This window comes from Artemia franciscana, chromosome 7 (genome assembly GCF_032884065.1).
Source record: "Artemia franciscana chromosome 7, ASM3288406v1, whole genome shotgun sequence".
Taxonomy (NCBI): Eukaryota; Metazoa; Arthropoda; class Branchiopoda; order Anostraca; family Artemiidae; genus Artemia; species Artemia franciscana.
Window position 1 is genome coordinate 48,016,032 of NC_088869.1, and position 6,490 is coordinate 48,022,521.

Consider the following 6,490-nt stretch of genomic DNA (forward strand, 5'->3'; position numbering starts at 1 on the left):
TAAAAAAGGGCACTAGAACTTTTCATTTCCGTTAGAATGAGCCCTCTTGCGACATTCTAGGACCACTTGTTCGATACGATGACCCCTGGGGAAAAGAAAAAAAAAAAAACAAAAAAAAAAAAAAAAAATAAACACGCACCCGTGATTTGTCTTCTGGCAAAAAATACAAAATTCCACATTTTTGTAGATAGGAGCTTGAAACTTCTACAGTAGGGTTCTCTGATACGCTGAATCTGATGGTGTCATTTTCGCTAAGATCCTACGACTTTTAGGGGGTGTTTCCCCCTATTTTCCTAAATAGGGCAAATTTTCTCAGGCTCGTAACTTTTGATGGGTAAGACTAAACTTGATGAAACTTATATATTTAAAATCAGCATTAAAATGCGATTCTTTTGATGTAGCTATTGATATCAAAATTCAATTTTTCAGAGTTTTGATGACTATTGAGCCGGGTCGCTCCTTACTACAGTTCGTTACCACGAACTGTTTGATGACACATGATTTTTCCAACTGAAAGTAAAAAATAACATCAAAACTTAAAACGAACATAAATTATTACGTATATCATTTAAAGATTTTTTCTTTCATTCATTCTAGTTATTTGAGAATCAACTTTTGACTTTCATTTTCATCAAAACAGTTTCGACCTCTTTGGCTGTTCTGTTAGTAAGCCTTGCAAAATTAGTTCCGCAAACATCGCTAATTCAAGCTACGTGGAAGAATCTTACCATGGAGAAATTTCTCGTTGGGAAGAGAATTTTTCATGGAGGAGGAGCTGTTTTTCCCAAAATTATTTCAAAAAACGATCAGCAATTAAATAAAGCCAAGTTTTTTCAATTGAAAGTAAAAAGCTACATTAAAACTTAAAACGAACAGACATTATTACGTATATGAGAGGGGTTGCTTCTCCTCAATAGCTCGCTCTTACACTAAACATTCTTTTATAACTTTTAAAAGAGGTTACTATTCCAACTGAACAGCCTTTGTGATTTAGCACAAAAAAAAAAAAAATTCCCTATTGTCTCTACTTTGTATTTGTTTCTTAAACAACTGGAACAAAAATCAAACTTAGACTATTATAAGGTTATTATTAGTTAAAAAAAGTAAAATTAATATGCAAATTTTGTTTTAATTATTCCATATACGGTGAAATAAATTCAAAACCCTGTATTAATTCAAAGATATTCATAAGTTAAATGAAAAAACAAGTTTTTTTTCCTGACAGTAAGGTACAACGTTAAAACCTAAAAGGAACAGAAATTATTCCGTATATGAAAAGGGTTGTCAACTCTTTGACATTTTTAGTTGCCAGGATTAAAGCCAGGATAGGTCAATATTCTATTTTGTGAGCCATATTTTGTAACTCTTTGGCATTTGTAGTTGCCAGGATAGGTCAATATTTTATTTTGTGAGCCATATGTTATAACTCTTTGACATTTGTAGTTGCCAAGATTAATGCCAGGATAGGTCAATATATTTATTTTGTGAGCCATCTGTTGTAACTGTTTGACATTTGTAGTTACAGTACACTTTAAGTAGTTAGGCTTTGACAGTAGTTTATGTTATAGTAATTAAGTAAGAGTTGATTTATTATCATTATTAATGTTTTTTAGCCTCTTTGAAGGGACAAAAGAGGTTGGGAAAAGAAAACTTCCTTGTTTTTGACATGTTTTTTTTTCTGGTAAAGGACAGACCTACGAAATTATTCAGATAACCATTTATTCTAGAATTCTGACTGCTGAAAATTCTGTTGGTTTTAGATTAAATATATTCATAATTACTTAGCTTAATCATAGCTTTGCCCACATTTTTGATTAGTTTAAATTTAACGCTTAGGAGAACAGTATTGAACAACACTTGGCTATCTTCCATCAATATTTTTGCTTGTATGACGCAAAAAACATATGAGGGCATTGATTTTGGTTTCTGTTTATTGCCCAGATCAAGTACTGTATGTTGTGCCGCTGTTCAAATAATCCGGTAGCAAAGTAGCAATGCTACTTGACAGTTTTCAAATTTGTTGGCAGATTTTGTCTGAAAATACCATTTTTACGTATAAAAACAATGTTTATACCCCGTCGTGCAAAAAGTGGGTAGCAAAGTAGCAATGCTACTTTGCAGTTTTCATGGCCCACTAAAATTTGTTGCAAGATTTTGTCTGAAAATACCATTTTTTACATATAAAAATAATTTTTGTTAAAAGAAAAGCTGTCAAACCACAAGTTGTGTTCCGCCACGAAAAAGGTGGGGTGGCATAGTAGTAATGCTACTTGACAGTTTTCATGGCCTACTAAAATTTTTTGGCAGATTTTATCTGAAAACACCAGTGCTTCCACTATTCCCGAATTTTTTAGGATTTCCCAAGAAATCTGCCTTCTCGAAAAAAAAGTTGGCTCCTCAAAAATTTCCTTTCGTTCACTACTGCCACCCCTAGGGATTTATAATAAGTGACAATCCATCCCTAGTAACTCTTAATCTGAGTTAATTTGACACAAGTTTTTTACTTCTTTCTCAAGTTTTTGTTTCAATTATTTACTACACATCAAAAACCAGAAATAGATCATTGAATTAATAACCTTTCTTCCTATGCTAGTAAAAGCAGAATGTTTATAAGATTATACCATTTCATCAAAGATTCTCTTGTGACTCCTGGTAAAGAATTTTATTTGAACAGGTTTACGTTCAGTGTAATTCTAACCCAGGGTTACCATGGCTGACACTTTCGTGCCACTTTGGCTCTTTTTTTTAAGTGGCGCTTGTCGGGAAACGTGACACTTTTTAACAAAAGTAGGATTTTTTTCAAAAAAGCGCTTTTTTACCAAAAAGAAATTTTTTCAAAAAAAAGAAAATAAATAAATAAAAAACGGAAGGAAAACTTTGAATGCAGAAGCATCGATGTTCTTTTTCTTTCATTTTTCCGTCTCTGTTTTCAGATTCGGAAACGCTATATTGCTTTGTTTATGCTCCTTCATATTAACCATAACCCTTATGCTTCATCATTATCACATTAATCATAAATAACAGCCACTTTGGAAACCTGTAGGTTAATTGTCACCAAAAAAGGATTGGACGCACTTCCTCCTTTTAGTTGTTTCCTGGTCACGAAGTTTTGAGTGTAATAAGTCATAATTTCCTTAAGTTTTGTCTCTCATATACCTCAGTAGAAGGATATCCTAAAGTTTTGCCAAATAAATCATTTGAAATATTTAATATCTGATCCACTATTAGATGTATTTATCATAGGGTCATCAATAGCTGCGATCTATGATCGTGGCACTCTGTTCAGTATTATCAGAGAAGAAAAGGTTCAAGTACCCGGACGAACTGCAATAATCCATTGACTCCATTTTGTGGAGAACTGGATGAAAAGCCCTCAGTGTAGATGAGTATTACTGTCCCTTTTTTCCTTTTTCTCAAGAGAAAAAGAAAACGGAAGGCTTTTTCTCTTATCTTTTTTCGTTTCTTTTTTGCGCTATGAGCAAAGACACTTCAGAAAAAAGAAAGAGAAAAAAGTACTCTGTGGGACGAATTCTTGTTTTATACAGTAAGTACCATTTGCGCTTTAGAGGGATTTAAGTGGGGGGGGGGGGCTTGAAAGTTGACTAGAGTGGAAGTGTTGCACAAAGCGGAGAATCAGCACTACCTAAGTAAAATCAATATTACTTTTTTGTAGTTGATAGATGGAATTAAAGCCAATTTTTCATGTTTGAAATTTAAAGACGAGGAAAACCGCGCAAAGGTGATCCCAAGCGGATTGACAAAGATTTTAAATTCGAAAAGCTTGTTGGTACCAAGTTGGTAAATTCGAAAGCATTGCAAGTGGCAAATTTTTGGAAAATGACACTTTTTATACAAAAGTAACATCATTTTGCCTCCCAAAGTGGCACCAAAAAAACCAGCTGAGTGGCAACCCTGTTCTGACTATCGATGCAAAGAGGGTTATTTTAGAAAGTTGAACCGTGAGTTTAAATTTTGTTTTCTTTTGCTATTTTTTTGAATTTTCAAAGGTCTGAAAACATATGAGATTTAGCCAGGATTGAAAACAATATTCAAAGATGAAAAAGGGAAAGCATAGTACCTATGCAGAGAGGGGGAAGGGAATTTCGTGATAAATTTGGAGATATTTTTATTATCGAGCTATAAATTATATGAACATGCCACTTGAGACCTTTTTTATACTCTTTTAGAATATAACCGTCGTTTTGTTCAAAGATTAAATGGACCCTTTAAGATGATACCACTTTCTCTTATTTTCTGCAATTTAGTTTTGAGTCTGATTTTCTTTTTTCTAAGGTTTTAGGCAAATTATATTAATCTCATAGATTAAAGAAAACATAAGAGATTTAGCTAGGATTGAAAACAATATTTTCATATTTAGAAGGACCTCGTAACTCAGATCTCTTATTTTAAATCTCAACCGGATCAAGCGTAATTGGGGGGGGGGGGCGGAAATCTTAGAAAATACTTAAAGCGGTGAGATCAGGATGAAACTGGATAGGAAGAATAAAAACCTGTCTAAGATACGTGACTGACATAACCGGACCGGATCTGCTCTCTTTGGTGGAATTGGAGGGGGGGTAATTTCGAAAATTGAGGTATTTTTAACTTACGAAAGGGTGACCAGATCTTAATGAAATTTGATATTTAGAAGGATCTTGTGCTTTAAAGTTCTTATTTTAAATTCCGACCAGGTCCTGTGACGTTGGGGGGAGTTGGAGGGGGAAACTGGAATTCTTGGAAAACGTGAAAATTGGGGTATTTTTATCTTACGAATATATGTTCGGATATTAATGAAATTTGATTTTTAGAAAGATTTCATGTCTCAGAGCTCTTATTTCAAATCCCGACCAGATCGTTTGACATTGGGGGGAGTTGGAGGGGGAAATCTTGGAAAAACACTTGGAGTGTAGGAATCGGGATGAAGCTTGGTGGATAGAATAAACAAATGTCCCTGATACATGATTGACAGAATCGTACTGGATTCGCTCTCTTTGGGGGAGTAGGGGGAGGGGTTCAGTGATTTGGCGAGTTTGGTGCTTCTGGACGTGCTAGGACGGTGAAAATTGATAGGCGTGTCTGGGAGCTGCACAATTTGACTTGATAAAGTCGTTTTCCCAGATTCGACCATCTGGGGGGCTAAAGGGAGAGGAAAAATTAGAAAAATTTGGTATTTATAACTTACGAGTGGGTGATCGGATCTTAATGAATTTTGATATTTAGAAGGACATCGTGACTCAGAGCTCTTATTTTAAATCCTGACCGGCATTAAGCCTCTTATTTTCTTTTTAAAATCAATCTATTGATTCATAGAATTTTGTTAGAGCTCCTACCATATGATATCTTGGCTCTTAGCTCTTCTCGCCTCGTCACAAGTGCCATATGAGCTCTTGGCAGTAGGGAAAAATTTCCCTACTGTTCCTAAGTAGTGTTTGTTTGCACTTACCATGCATGCACTTATTCCCCACCCCTGCGTTAATCATTGGCTATCAAGCAATAAACGATGTCGGATGTGTCACGTGACAATGAAACCCTATGATTCAACCGTAGAATTTTACTGTTTTGTCCATAGGATTTCGATTCAGACCTCTATGCAGTGTTTCTAAAATAACTAAAATTTCGACACTCTTAAGAATCTATTTTTCATATTCTATACTCGAGTTAAGTTTTTTCAATAATTTTATAAGTTTTCAGATGTGGTATGACATAGCTGACAACACTGGTTTGCATCTTTAAATAAGAGTTTTAGGGTCTATTCCAAAAATTGGAATAGGTTTAATATTCAATCCCACTCATATAATAAGCTTTTGAAAAACGCTATTGCTTTTATGCTATAAATAATTGACACTTAATGCTATAACCTCTTTTGTTTTAGAGTTACTTTTGATTTACAATCAACTCAAAATCTATTATAACCAAATTTTCACCAGTTTTACAGACCTAAAGCGTTAAGTACAGGTCTCCCCCACAGTCAAAAGTATAACGTCTTTTCAACAATCGACGGTTTAAAAGGCGTTTTATATATTTTTTGCTAATCTTCAACATTTTTGAAAATTTCATAAAATATATGCCATATTTCCACGACCTTGCTGCATAGTTCTTTTGAAGGAGGATAAGAATTATTCTTCAATAATTTTATTAGGTTCTTAAAAGTTTCCTCTAGGCTTCTCATACAAGCCTAGATACTCATGAAAACGCCCAAAGGTTTTTTGGGGTTAGGATGCTCATCCATAGACCAGAAGCTATCGTCAACGCAAAAGTACTGTATACACTGTTATTTCATTTAAAAATTCAATGCATGAAAACGATGGATTTTCGCGAAAGAAAAGACAAAATTTTAGAGATCAGACCGGGCATAAGTCGAATCCTCTAAGTTAACAATCTTAAACCAAACAGACTACATTGAATGAAGAAATCCAGCACAAAAAGAAACGGAAAAGGCCATTAATATGAGTTGTGCAACCCTCATTTAACTCCCCAAAACAATTAGTAG